The 15250-nt window shown below is 45.8% G+C and overlaps 1 pseudogene across 1 annotated transcript in view; it reads left to right on the forward strand.

The window, feature by feature from the left end:
* Nucleotides 1–15250, forward strand: part of LOC309798910 (tripartite motif-containing protein 75-like) — a 40543-nt pseudogene that overhangs the window by 13106 nt on the left and 12187 nt on the right. The window contains exon 4 of the transcript XR_014296216.1: nucleotides 7037–8567. The product of XR_014296216.1 is annotated as a tripartite motif-containing protein 75-like (transcript). The remainder of the gene's footprint in view (nucleotides 1–7036; nucleotides 8568–15250) is intronic.

Consider the following 15250-nt stretch of genomic DNA (forward strand, 5'->3'; position numbering starts at 1 on the left):
TCATATTTATTTATTACTTTTCATATGTGTATATATATACATATGAAATATATATATTTATTCTTTTTCATATTCATTTCCACAATTGTTTATTCCAGAATATTGAATATAGTTCCCTGTGCTATACTGTATGTCCTTGTTGCTTCTCTATTTTATATACACTAGTTTGTATATGCTAATACCAAACTCCTAATTTATTCCTCTCCCACGCAATTTAATGTGTGGTAAACATAAGTATGTTTTCTATGTCAGTGAGTTTATTTCTGTTTTGGAAATAAGTTCATTTGTATCATACTTTAGATTCCACATATGAGTCATATCATGTGATATAAGTCTTTCTCTGCCTGACTCACCTCAATTAGTATTATAATCTCTAGGTCCATCCAAGTTGTTGAAAATGGCATAATTTCATTCTTTTTTATGGCAGATTAGTATTCCACTGTATATATGTACCATATCTTCTTTATCCATTCATCTATCAAGGGACATTTAGGTTCCTTCCATGTTCTGGCTCTTGTGAATAGTGCTGGTATGAACAGAAGGGTGCATGTATCCTTCAGAACTATAGATTCGTCCAGATATATGCCCAGGAGTGAGATTCCTGGATCATATTTTTAGTTTTTTAAGGAATCTCCATTGTGTTCTTCATAGTGGCTGTAACAATTTAGATTCCCACCAACAGTATAGGAGGCTTCCCTTTTCTCCATACTCTCTCCAACATTTATTATTTGTAGACTTCTTGATGATGGCCATTCTGACTGGTGTGAGGTGATACCCCATTGTAGTTTTGATTTGCATTTCTCTAATAATTAGTAATGTTGAACATCTTTTCATGTGCCTATTAGCCATCTGTATGTCTTCTTCACAGAAATGTCTAATTAGGTCTTCTGCTCATATTTTCTTTTTTTTTTTTATCATTGAGCTTTATGTTTTGGAAATTAAGCCCTTATTGGTCACATCATTTGCAAATACTTTCTCTGAGTCCATATGTTTTCTTTTTGTTCGTTTATGGTTTCCTTCACTGTGCAAAAGCTTGTAAGTTTGATCTGGTCCCATTTGTTTATTTTTGCTTTTATTTCTATTGCCTTGGGAGACTGACCTAAGAATACATTGCTACAATTTATATCAGAGAATATTTTGCCTATGTTCTCTTCTAGAAGTTTTATGGTATCCTGTCTTATATTTAAGTCTTTAAGCCATTTTGAGCTTATTTTTGTGTATGGTGTGAGGGAGTGTTCTAACCATTAATTTACATGCGACTGTCCAGTTTTCTCAACACTGCTTGCTGAAGAGCCTGACTTTTCTCCATTGTATATTCTTGCCTTTTTTGTCAAAGATTAATTGACTGCAGGTGTGTGGGTTTATTTCTGGGCATTCTATTCTGTTCCATTGATCTGTTTTTGTTCCAGTACTACACTGTTTTGATTACTGTAGCTTGGTGGTATTCCTCTGGAGTCTGGTAGGGTTATGCCTCCAGGTTTGTTCTTTTTCTTCAGGATTGCTTTGGCAATTCTGTTTGGGATTATTTGTTCTACTTCTGTGAAAAATACATGGGTCATTTGATAGCAATTGCATTAAATCTGTAGATTGCTTTGCATAGTATGGCCATTTTAACAATGTTTATTCTTCCAATCCAAGAGCATGGGACATCTTTCCATTTTCTTGAATCATCTTCATTTTTCTTTATCACTGTTTTATAGTTCTCAGCATATAAGTCTTCCACCTCCTTGGTCAGTTTTATTCCTATGTATTCTATACTCTTTGATGTGATTTCAAATGGGATTTTTTTTTTTTTTTTTTACTTTCCATTTCTGGTATTTCATTGTTAGTGTAAAAAAATGCAAAGTTTCTGCATGTTAATCTTGTGTCCTGCTACTTTGCTGAATTTGTTTACCAGTTCTAATAGTTTTTGTGTGGCGTCTTTACTGTTTTCTATATAGAATATCAAGGCATCTGCATATCATGACAACATTACCTCTTCCCCTCCAATTTGGATACATTTTCTTTCTTTTTCTTCTCTAATTGCTGTGGCTAGGACTTCCAATACTATGTTGAATAGAAGTGGTGAGAGTGGGCATCCTTGTCTTGTTCCAGATTTTAGCAGGAAGGCTTTCAGCCTTTCATCCTTAAGTATAACATTGGCTGTGGGTTTGTCATAAATGGCTTTAAATATGTTGAGATATGTTGCTTCTATACCCACTTTGGTAAGAGTTTTTATCATGAATGGATATTGAATTTTGTCAAATGGAATTTGTGCATCTATTGAGATGATCCTGTGGTTTTTATTTTTTATTTTGTTGTTATATATCATATTGATTGATTTGCATATGTTAAACTATCCTTGAGACCCTGGTGTATGATCTTTTTTATGTGTTGTTGGATTTGGTTTGCTGATATTTTGTTGAGATTTTTTTTTTTTTTTTGTGGTACGTGGGCCTCTCACTGTTGTGGCCTCTCCTGTTGCGGAGCACAGGCTCCGGACGCACAGGCTCAGCAGCCATGGCTCACGGGCCCAGCTGCTCCACGGCATGTGGGATCTTCCCAGACCGGGGCACAAACCCATGTCCCCTGCATTGGCAGGCGGACTCTCAGCCACTGCGCCACCAGGGAAGCCCTGTTGAGAATTTTTGAATCTATACTCATCAGAGATACTGGCCTGTAATATTATTTTTTGGTAGTGTCTTTGTCTGGTTTAGTATCAGGGTGATGATGGCTACATAGAATGACTTTGGGAGTGTTCCCTCTTTGCAAATCTTTTAGAAGAGTTTGAGAAGGATCAGTATAAGGTCTTCTTTGTATGTTTGGTACAATTCCACAATGAAGCCATCTGGTCCTGGACTTTTGTTTGCAGGGAGTTTTGTCTATCACAGACTCTATTTAATTTCTAGTGATGGGTCTGTTCAAATGAGCCATTTCTTCTTGATTCAGTTTTGGTGGGCTATATATGTTTCTAGAAACTTGTCCATTTCTTCTAGATTGTCCAACTTGTTGACATATAACTCTTCATAATATTCGCTTGTGGATTTTTTATTTCTGCGGTGTCAGTTGTTATCTTTTGTCTTTCATTACTTATTTTGTTTATGTGGTCCTCTCTCTTTTCTTCTTGGCGAGCGTGGCCAGAGGTTTGTCGATTTTGTTTACCCTTTCAAAGAACCAATTCTTGATTTTATTGATTTTTTCTATTGTTTTTATTTAATCTTTATTTTATTTACTTCCTCTCTGATCTTTATTATTGTCTTCCTTCTGCTGACTTTAGCTTTTCTTTGTTCTTCTCTTTCTAATTCTTTTAGTCAGTAGGTTAGGTTGTTCATTTGAAATTTTTCTTGTTTTTTGAGGAAGGATGGTATTGCTATGAACTTCCCTCTAAGGACTGCTTTTGCTGCATCACATAGATTTTGTGTGGTTCTGTTTTCATTGTCATTTGTCTCAAGATACTTTTTTATTTCCTCTTTGATTTCATCATTGATCCATTGGCTTTTTAAAAAATTAATTAATTTATTTATTTTTGGTTGCATTGGGTCTTCATTGCTACATGCAGGCTTTCTCTAGTTGCAGCAAGCAGGCTTCTCATTGTGGTGGCTTGTTACGGAACACAGGCTCTAGGCGCGTGGGCTTCAGTAGTTGTGGCACACAAGCTCAGTAGTTGTGGCTCACCATCTCTAGAGCACGGGCTCAGTAGTTGTGGCACACAGGCTTAGTTGCTCTGCAGCATGTGGGATCTTCCCAGCGCAGGGCTCAAACCCATGACTTTTGCACTGGCAGGCAGTCTGGCTGCACTGGCTGGGGTCAAGACGATTACACAGTTGGGGGGTGGCTGTGATAGTGAAATCGGAAAGTTGCCACTAGAGCTGTTAGCAGACACTTGAAAACGGCTGGTTGTGTCCTTGAGTTTGAACCATTTCAGAAAACTCAAGTTCTCAGTGATGAGGGGAGGTATTTGAAACCACAACGACAATGGCCACCTGGGTCCACTTTGATTTTTAAATGACTTTAAATCCATCATCAGTGTATAGGTGGGGAGGAGAGGGATTAGAGCTATGGAGCCCAGTATGAACTTGGCCTTCCTCAACTTCACCACTGCCTGCTTGCAGACACAGAGAGTATAAGTAAGTTGCCCAGAGTCACTCAGTTCTTAAGGGAGACCAGAAACCTGGCCAGGGTTTTAGTCATTCGACAGCTTAGCCGGGGACTGAGGTGATATTTGGAGATGCCATCATGGCGGGTTCACATGGAGTTGACAGTCACGTGTGGGAGGCAGATTTCCAAAACGTGTAAATTTACAACAGCCAGAGTGGAAAGAGTTCCTGATCCTGTCCTTACAGCTCTGGCACATTTTGTTGGGGGAGGTGACTCCTCATGGAGTCGGGAAGCTGGATTCTGGAGGAAGGGACAAGTGAGCTCTGAGCTGGGCAGCACAGGAGACAAGTGAGGGCTCTGCTTGTACAAAGGTGCTGGGGCCAGAGGGGGCTGAACCTACAGGAAGAGGGCAAGAGGTTGAGCGCTGCAGAGGACTTGGTGCTGGGAGAAGCTGGGGCTGAGGGCAGGACACAGTTCCTGTGCGGGGAACAGCAGTCCTGCAGGAGAGGGTGTAATTAGATCCTGGCGTGGGTGGGAGGAGACTGGAGGGGCCCAGCGGGTGGTGGTGGGCTGGGTGGTCAGAGGCTGGTGCAGGCACCCAGGGGAACATGTAGGGGCTTGGGCCAGGTTGTCAGTGGGGACAACAGAAGGTGTGTTCTTTGACCACAGCATCCTGAGCATGGCAATTCTGGGGTTTTGTTAGTTGAGTACCATGAGCACCTCCATGTGCCAGGCCTGCTGCTAGGCACGTTTTCCCCTCCTCTGTAAATCCTTTCTGAGCTGTCAGAGGTCACAGGGCCATAGATGGAAGAGCCAGGATTGCAGCCCAGGCAGCCTGGCTCAGAGTCTCTGCTCGCTCACCCCACCAGGCTTCCTCTCCTTCTGGCTCCACTACCCTGTCTGTGGTCTTCTACAAATCTCTGCCAATCAGACAAGGCACAAAGAACAGCCTCTCTTGTTTTTCACACTGATGTCTCTGAATTATTAAAAATGATCTGCTTTGACTTCATAATTGGCCATCTGTTAATCTTCTTTACCCATTTTTGTATCCTGATTGTTATGTTTGCTTGAACTGCTTGATATAAGCTAATTAAATGCTTGAAGCAATCATGTAGTTTTCTGATTTTCAAAACTTTGCCTCCTCGGCCAAACAGATTGAACATATTTCTCTACAATTTATTTCTATAGTCTGTGGTTTTATGGTCACTTTGGCTTTTATTAGACATGCACATAGAAAACTGTTTACGCCTGTAACCCTACACCACCACCCAGACGAAGAAACAGATTGTTACCAGCACCCCTAGAGCCTTCTCACCTTCCTCCCAATCACTAGCCCATCCCTCCTCCCCCAGTATGAGCACTAATGCTGAGGGCTAGCACCATGAAGTCATTTTTCCCGCACACACGGTGTGTATTCTTTTGTGCCTGGCTTTTTGTCACACCACGTTACATCTTTGAGATTCATTTCAGGTTTGGGGTGAAGAGTACTTAGTGCCCACCCACTGCTGATTAATGTCCCACTGTATGAAGAGATAGGAATTCATTTACGCATTCTAGTGTTGTGGAACTTTGGGGTTATTTCCAGTTTGGACTTGTGGAAAGTGTTGTATCGATCCTTCGTAAATGTAGTTTTGTGTAGTTTGTACCCCTTCTAGTTTATACTCTGGATGGTTACACAGCCTGAGTGACATAACTGAGTGTATGTTCTAAGATAGTTAATAATGCAAAATAGTTTTCAAAAGTGGTTATGCCCGGGGCTTCCCTGGTGGCGCAGTGGTTGGGGGTCCGCCTGCTGATGCAGGGGACATGGGTTCGTGCCCCGGTCCGGGAGGATCCCGCGTGCCACGGAGCGGCTGGGCCCGTGAGCCATGGCCGCTGAGCCTGCGCGTCCAGAGCCTGTGCTCTGCAACGGGAGAGGCCACAGCAGTGAGAGGCCCGCGTACCGCAAAAAAAAAAAAAAAAAAAAAAAAAAGTGGTTATGCCCACTTACCTCTCACCAGCTGTGTATGAATGATCCAGTGACACCACATATCTCCAAGATGCTGTATCTTAACACTTTGAAATTCATTCTGGGGTCTCTGGACTCAGAGATTGTCTTAAACCTATCAGTGCTGGAGACGATCAAATCAATAGACACCCCTCCCCCCTCCGCCCATGGATGCTCACTTCCAGCTTTGGGATCACTTCGCTGATCCCAGTGGAAAGTCTGGAGTGTCTACCAGGACACATCCTCTGTGGGTGCCCTGAACTCCAAGTTCTCATCCCTGAGAGTTGGCCTCTCAGCCTCCTTGAGAATCAGCAGCTGCTCCTAAGGGGAAGCACCACACCTTCTGCTCAGGATCTTGACCTCACAAATCCTCACTAGTTGGTAGCTCACCACTGTGGTCAGGGAGTACGTTTGTATGCGCATGTGTTTCTCCGCTTCAACTCAAATTGAAATACTGATCTCAATCTCATTCTGTGCTTGATGTGAAAAGTCAGTTTTGGGAAGGGGCCCAGAGCAAACTTCATCTAGCCCAAATCCCATCCACTTACGCACACAATTTGATACATCCTGTAGTTGAGAAGCTTAAGTGAAAAGTAAATTTTGATGTATTATGAGTTCAGTGCTGTCACAAATATCTGTGGTTTAAGCCAAGAAATACCATTCTTTTATTAGATTTTTGAGAAGATTGAAGTGATTGAAGCTGGAATTTTTATCCTTTTACCAGATTCTCTTAGAACTGGGATGTTATGCAACTCTCCCCAGGTCCCCAGATAGCAGGTGACTGAGTGGGGACTCTCACCCAGGGCCTGGGTCTTGTCCTCAAGCCCACACACTTTCCACAGCCCCAGGACCTGGTCCCATCAACCTGTGGTCCGTGCAGGTGTAGGTGGGTCGTGGTGGAGGGGAGGATCAGAGGATGCCTCACGGTGGCAGTGAGAGTCCCTCAAGACACAGGGCACTTCCTTTTCACAGGAAGGATTATCTTCTTAGCCCCAGGAAGGAAAAGGAACTTTGGAGTTGTGTCTGCTCTCTGACCCAGAGAGTTGCTGAGCTTGGCTTCACAACCTCCAGCTGCTGAGGGCAGCAAGTCGCCCAGATGCTCTGTGATCGGCCACAGGAGTGAAGGAAGCCCCTCTGGGCACCTGGCTGCACACCAAGCCCTGCAGGGCCTGTAAAATTTCAGCGTCAAGGACGGCAAGTAGGGAAACCCGAGGGTGCGCCTGCGGCTCAGCACAGAGACCCTGCAGCCCGGCCTCCTAAGAAACCCACCTCAGTGCTGCCCCGATGGCGCTGGCCACGGCCCTGGATGGAGTCCAGGCGGAAGCCAGATGCCCGGTCTGTCTGGAGGGCCTGAGAGACCCCGGCACCACTGAGTGTGGCCACAACTCCGGCCGCTCCTGCATCCAGCGGTCCTGGGCTCACCTGGAGGACAGGTTCCCCTGCCCCGCGTGCCGCCACCCGTGCCAGGAGCAGCAGGTAAGGAGCAACGCCCAGCTGGCCAGGATGATCCAGGTGGCCAGGCTGCTCCAGAGCAGCCGGAGCAACAGGAGGAGGTGCGAGGAGCCGCGCTTGTGCAAGCTTCACCGCCAGGTCCTGAGCCTCTTCTGCGAGGAACACCTGGAGGTGCTGTGTCTGTCCCCTGTGCGCCCGGACCCCTGGGCACCAGGGCCACTTGGTGAGACCGCTGGGCGAGGCCGCGGCTGAGCCCGGCAGAGGCTCGGCGCTCACGTGGAGCCTTTGGAGAGGCGGGGGGCACATGTCCACAGCCTGGTGGCCGCGCAGGACAGAAAGCTGCTGGAGCTGCGGGAGCTGGCCTCGGAGTTCCGGCAGCTGAGCCGGGCAGTGGACGGCGAGCAGGAGGCCGTCCTGGCGAGGCTGCTCCAGGAGGAGCAGCACATCCGGAAGCAGCTGGGCGCCAACATCACCGCCTTCTCAGACCACGCCTGCGAGATGCGGGGCCTCCTGCACGAGGTGACGGAGCGAAGCGTGCTGCCCGGAGCCCGGCTGCTGAGCGGCATCGGGGGCATCCTGGGCAGGGGCGAGCGTCTGAGGTGCCCCGACGTCTGCCCCTTGCAGCTGAGGCGGGAAGGCTGCAGCCTCGCCCCGCCGCACTCAGCTCTGCAGAAAATCATTCAGACGTTCCGGGAGGACGTGACACCCTGGACCCCGAGACGGCGCGTCCCAACCTGCTCGTGTCCGAGGACAGAAAGTCGGTGACGTTTGCGAGGAGCATGCAGCTCTTCCCCTCAAGCGCGCAGAGATTCTGCCCCAAGCCTGCCGCTCAGGGCTCGCGGGGTCTTCTCCAGCGGCCGGCGGTACTGGGAGGGGCGGGTGGGCGGGGCTGCGTGGGCCGTGGGCGCCTGCGCAGACTCCGCCCCGGAGGGACAAAGCCGCCTCCGGACTGCGGGACTGTGCCGAGGGGATTACGAGGCCCGCGGGCCGGGGGGCGCCGTCCCGTTGGAGCTGAAGGAGGAGGCTGGCGGGACCGGTGTGTATCTGGACTGTGAGTTGGGCGCGATTTCCTTCTGCAGTTGGAAGGACGGGTCCCGCACATCCACTCTTTCACCGATAAATTTTCTGAGGTCCTAAAGCCCTCTTTCTGTATCGGATGCGAAGGATGATCAGTGATTTTGCTTCCTTTTCTTCCTGAAATGTATGGACACTAGGTAAAATATTTACACCTGTCCGTACATCTAGCTCCGAGACATTATTTTTTAATGCTTATTTTACTTAAAGCCATGAAGAAACTTTCTCATTTTGTTTTCTATTTTGATGGTGGTGGTGTCGTTTCCATAGCAGTAGAGATGTTGTCGGAACTAACAGGGACGTGGAGATTAACTGTAAAGTGTTTCTGGAATTCTAACGTTGGAGCCTGTAAAACTATAATTTCACAGCTTCAATAAATGTGTGAACATTTGCATCTTTCCTATAACCACACATTTACCTGTTCATAAACACATTACAAGTTCCAGGTTGGGAGAGAAGACACAGCTGTGCGGAGACAGTTCTGAGAGGGTCTCTTGCTTTTCTGCCTGTGCTGGGATCGAAAAACTGCCTGACCCAGACTGTTTCCCAGGATGTTTTTATTATGGGAAACAGCCTTGAAAGATAGAGGTGGTGTCTCCATCCAGACTTTAGGACTCCCCTTTCTCTCTTCCTTTTCCACACACCTGGGAAAGATGCTGGGAAAGCCTGAGAGCCCCTTCTTTGGTGCAGGCGGCAATGTCAAAACAAGCGAGACCCCAGTAGTGCCAGGATCCTGACACCAGCCCCACACAGTAACCACCAAAACAAACAAACAAAAATCCAAGCTAGTCTCCTTTCTCTCTCAAGTTACCTTGGATCTACTCGGGTAACCACCGTTCTCTCCCCATAAATCTTATTATACGAGTAGTAAAGATTTTCATATTCCTCTGCTATGTGTGGCATCATTGGATGCCTGACACTGAACCAAATTTTGAGTGGGGATCCGCCGTGGCAATGCAACCTGGTCCTAACATTTGGCATTCTGAGCAGGCTTTTGGTGATATTCACCATCATCCATTTTCAGGGTGCTTCTCCTCTGTTTTTTTGTTTGTTTGTTTTTGGCTTCTAACTGGCTCTGATGCCCCAAGCAAGCATGCACTTTGAGCATTTATACTTTTACTTGCGAATCAGCGCACCCTTAAGGGGGTCCTTAAAAAAAAAAGGGAGACAGAGAGAGAAAGAAAAGAAAGAAACCTGGGGAGATTACAAAACTAGAACAGAGATCCACAATTTGACCTAATTGGAAATCCACAATTTACTGAAAGAATCGATAGAACAAAAAAGGTAAAAGGCGGAGATTCTCTTTTGTGCCTCCCTAAGCTAGATGTTGATTTGGTAGGATCCCCCTAAATTTAAACATAGTACCTCCGATAATGTTAGTCTGTTACTGAAGATAAAATGGACATGAAAGAGGTATGTCTCATCTTAACCATTGGAACAGTGGTTTTGCCTAAATTCCCCATGGTCATAGCACATGTTGTCATAAATGTCCAAGAGAAGGCATAGATAATCTGACCCACTGAGAAATAAATTGAAATCAAATCAAGCCATTGGCACTTGCACATTGCGTTCACGACATAGGACGTTATAGGTGTCCCCACCTCCAATTACAATAGATAATAAGACTAAATGTTAATTAAAACAAGACATTCAAGATTTGAAATCCATTACGCTTGATCTATTTAGTGGAAAGATTAATTATTCCCACTGCTTCTCTGTTTTACTTAAATTTCATCTCTTCTTTAACTTGAATGGATTGCATCTCACAGTGAGTTACTACAACCTAAATGCAGTGTTCCCATCCAACGTTGTCTAATTACTGATCTATCCAAGCAGCGACTGGTAAATATGTGGCCATTACAGATTTGGCCAGTATGTTCTGTTCAGGGCTTATTTCAACAGCTTCCCAGCTATAATTTTCCTTCACCTCCAAAGGGAAACCAGGCAATCCCAGGTACATCAACAGCCTTGCCCTGGCAGGCAGTGTGTGAGGGCAAGATTTTTACTTCATCCAACTTACTCTAGGAGAACTATTATGATTTACATTGAGGACATCCTTCTTCGGAGATTCATTTGAACACTCAACCTTGGTTGATTTCCTGAAGGCTACTTGGTTAACTGAGAGCATCTCTATCCCTAACACTGTCAAGAAATAGCTATTGACCCTCTCAAAACCCACAACATGAAAACAAACCCAACATCTTCTAGGCCTTTTGGGATTCTGGAAGCAACATATTCCTTAAATTTCACTTAAGGCCATTTTTTTCTGTTACTTGCAAATCAGCCCACCTTTAATGAAGCCCCTTCCAACGAAGCTGATTAGAAACTAAGTTGGAATTCTTTGGGTACTCCTATTAGTGCCCCCAGAAATATCTTCACTTTAGCAATTTCCTCCTGCTTCCTGGAGACTCTGGACCACCATGACCACCATAGATTTCCCCTGGGCTCCTGTGCTGACCTGCTTAGATTTGTGTCATTGCCATTGCCAGTCACATGCTGGAATTTATTGGACATAGACGCTCTCACAGTGGCAGAGACTGTAACCCTCCCTACGCGGCTCCCCACAATGCCTTGAATTAAGGGCCGAGAACCCCACCAGGTCACCACAGCTACCTAGACCTCCTTACTACCAGATGGAGCCAAACTCGAGCCCTCTGGCATATTGCCCCTGGGGGAGGGTTGGTCTTCACTGTTCTCGGTCTCTTGCCAGATGCCATGGTGCAAAGGAGGTACATATAAGTGCATCATGTATTTGTTTATGCTTTTCAACTATCACAAGATAGTTTTTGTCCCTCTTTTTATATAATCACCTATGTATTAGTCTGCTTGGGCTGCCATAACAGAATATCATAAACTGGGGGGCTGAAACAATAAAACTTTATTTTATCATAGTTCTGGAAGCTAAAAGATCCCAGATCGAGGTCCAACAGTGTCAGTTTTTGGAGACAGCTCTCTTCCTGGCTTGTAGGCAGCTGCCTGTCTTCTCACTGTGTCCTCACATGCTAGAGAGGAAGAGAGAGCTACCTGGTGTCTCTTCTATGGACACTAATCCTATCAGTTTAGGGTACATTTTTAATATTACGTTTAACCTTAGTTACCTCCTAAAGGCTCTATCTCCAAATACAGTAATACTGTATTACTGTATTATTCATATAATACAGAAGACTGTGGTCTTCTTCTCAAAATTCATAGCCCTAATCTTACCATAAGAACATAGAACAAACTGAAATTGAGGGACATTCTACAAAAACCTGACCAGTATTCCTCTAAACTGTCAGGCGACATCTGAGGACCTGTCACAGACCAGAGGAGCCCAAGGTTATATGACGCCCAAATGAAATGTGATATCATAGATGGGATCCTGGAACAGAAAAAAGAGGACATTAAGGAAAAACATGAAATCTGAATGAAATACGGAGTTCAGTTACTAATGTATCAGTGGTTGTGAAAAATGTACTTCAGTAATGTAGGGAAACTGGGTATGGAGGACTCAGCCCTTTGTATCTATGGGATTTGCATCCACAGATTCAACCAACTGTGGATCAAAAATATTTTTTAAAAATCGCAGATAGTTCCAAAAAGCAAAGCTTGAATTTGCCATACCCAGTAACGATTTACATAGCATTTACACTGTATGAAGTATTGTAAGTAATCTAGGGGTGATTTAAAGTATACAGGAGGATGTGCATAGGTTATAGTATGCCATTTTATATAAAGGACTTGAGATCTGTGGATTTTTGTATCCTCGAGGGTGCTGGAACCAGTCTCCCTGCAGACACCAAGGAACATCTGTATATATGAGAGCTCTCTCTAATATGCGTGCAACTTTGCTGTGAATCTAAAACTATGGTAAAACAACAAAGTTATTTAAATACTATATGAAAGAGCGACGCCGTGATGGTCTGCGGCGCTTACGTGCCAGGCAGGAAACAACACACATCATGTCTACACTCATTTTATTGCCTAGTTCTAGTGACACAACACCACTTGTTTGCAATGTGGCTGGGATCCTTGGGAGCCACCTTGCATGCAGGCCACTATATCCTTGAAAGAAAAGGAGAAAGAAAGGAGAAAAGAAGGAAGAAGGCAGCCTGTGGGGGGGTCCCAGGTGTGGAGGACCTGAGGCCTCTTGGACCTAAGTGGCATCAACTTGCCATGCATGTGAGTGAACCCCGCTGGAAGTGAATCCTTCAGTCCCAGGCAGCCTTCAGGGGACAGCAGCTGCAGCCAACATCTGCACTGAAACCTCAGGAGAAACCCAGAGCCAGAAACAGCTAGCCAAGCCACTCCCAACTTCCTGACTCCTAACATGGTGACTGGCTTCCCCCCAGAGAGACTAGTCAACAGAAAGCAAGAGGGAAGCTGAAGACCTGTTCTGCCAGTTGTTCCCAGAGCACAGAGGGCCTCGTTTCTGCTTTCCGCCCTGAACTCCTTTCAGGGAGTGTTGAAAGTCAGTAGCTGCAGCAGCGCAGGATTTAATCCTTGTAGAGGTAGTTGGCAAGTCCCAGTGGAAAATGCCAATTTGTAGTTGACAGCTGGCCCCTGGGGGCAGCACGAAGGTGCAGGAAGTAGACAAGGTGAAAAACGGCCTTCGTCAGGCTCAGGTGGGGGGGCGAGAAACGCTGCTGTAACACCTTTCAGTCAAAAAATGAGGATCTGGGTCTTTATCAAGTGCAAAGGAAATCCTGTGAAGCATTATAACATGATATAATAATATTTGAATTTTGAAAGGCTGACAATTCAGGAAACAGGTCTTTTGATGTCTTTAAGAGATCCAAGAAGCCGTGCATGGTGAGCAGTTAAATACAGGTGCGAGTTAGAGAATCCTCAACGGATTTTGTTAAAGTTGTGGTTTCTAAACCTTTTTTTTTTTTTTGGTTTTTTTAACATCTTTATTGGAGTATGATTGCTTTACACTGGTGTGTTAGTTTCTGCTGTATAACAAAGTGAATCAGCTATACATATACATATATCCCCGTATCTCCACCCTCTTGCGTCTCCCTCCCTCCCACCCTCCGTATCCCACCCCTCTAGGTGGTCATAATGCACCGAGCTGATCTCCCTGTGCTATGCGGCTGCTTCCCACTAGCTATCTGTTTACATTTGGTAGTGTATATATGTCCATGCCACCTTCTCACTTTGTCACAGCTTTGAGTCCCCTCTCCTCGTGCACCCTGAAATAATGGTCTCTTTCCTCTTTGGCAGCTCCAGACATTTTCCCGGACTCCCTCCCCGCAACCTGTGGCGCACTAGCCCCCTTCAGGCTGTGTACACGCCGCGAACCCCAGTCCTCTCCCTGCGCTTTGACCGAAGCCCGAGCCTCAGCTCCCAGCCCCGCCCGCCCCGGCGGGCGAGCAGACAAGCCTCTCGGGCTGGTGAGTGCAGGTCGGCACCGATCCTCTGTGCGGGAATCTCTGCGCTTTGCCCTCCGCACCCCTGTGGCTGCGCTCTCCTCCGCGGCCCCGAAGCTCCCCCCTCCGCCACCCGCAGTCTCCGCCCGCGAAGGGGCTCCTAGTGTGTGGAAACCTTTCCTCCTTCACGGCTCCCTCCTACTGGTGCAGGTCCCGTCCCTATCCTTTTGTCTCTGTTTATTCTTTTTTCTTTTGCCCTACCCAGGTACGTGGGGAGTTTCTTGCCTTTGGGGAGGTCTGAGGTCTTCTTCCAGCGCTCAGTAGGTGTTCTGTAGGAGTTGTTCCACATGTACATGTATTTCTGATGTATTTGTGGGGAGGAAGGTGATCTCCGCGTCGTACTCCTCCACAATCTTGAAGGTCTTCCCTAAACCTTTTGAATTGCTGGTGGCATCAGCTTCCCCTTTTTGTTTGCTCTTTTACTATGGGATGAGTATTTGGCTTTAATTTAAATACTCTAAGATACAAAATATGACTCATTCCCTGTCACAGTTCATGTCACACAAGATTCCTTAAGACAGAAACCCCGTCAGTATGATACTGAATCCTGAAAGGCTGGCCCTGCTTTGTAAGGTACAGTGTAATTCAACAGGATGGGGCCAGCCTACCTGCTAGATGCTAATTAACCTAGAGTTCATTGTTATGCATTGAATCTCCTTTGGACCCATTGCATTTAAGAATTACCATCGTCCTCCCTACAAGACTACTTCAGAAGTTGCCTGGCTTTTACCCTTACACCTCCTGTGTAAAAACTGAAACTGTTCTAAATTTATCAGTGATCTAGTTTCTCAGCCAAGGAATATTTTTTATGTATGTTGCTCTCTGAGGCACTTTACAGTCTTGAGCTCTGGTTGCTCCAACTTGTTTTAGCAAGTTGCTCTTCCTCTCCTTCCCCTTCCTGCATATGCCTGCAAAGGCACGCAAACTTTTAATATGTAGTGTGAGACGTATATATGTATGTGTGTATGTATGGGCACACACAGGCATGTCTATGTGCGTTTATACATATGCACACGTACATTATCTATAAATTCATCTAAAAATGCCTATATCTGTTTCCTGCAGAAGTGAGATTTAGATGGAGCAGGTCTGTGTGTGCTATTTTGTTTTGTACACCCTTTTTTTTTTTTTTTTTTTTTTGCGGTACACGGGCCTCTCACTGGGGCATGGCTCACGGGCCCAGCCGCTCCGCGGCATGTGGGATCTTCCCGGACCGGGGCACGAACCCGTGTCCCCTGAGTTGGCAGGC

The sequence above is a fragment of the Mesoplodon mirus genome (assembly GCF_964341445.2).
Source record: "Mesoplodon mirus genome assembly, chromosome: 2".
Taxonomy (NCBI): Eukaryota; Metazoa; Chordata; class Mammalia; order Artiodactyla; family Ziphiidae; genus Mesoplodon; species Mesoplodon mirus.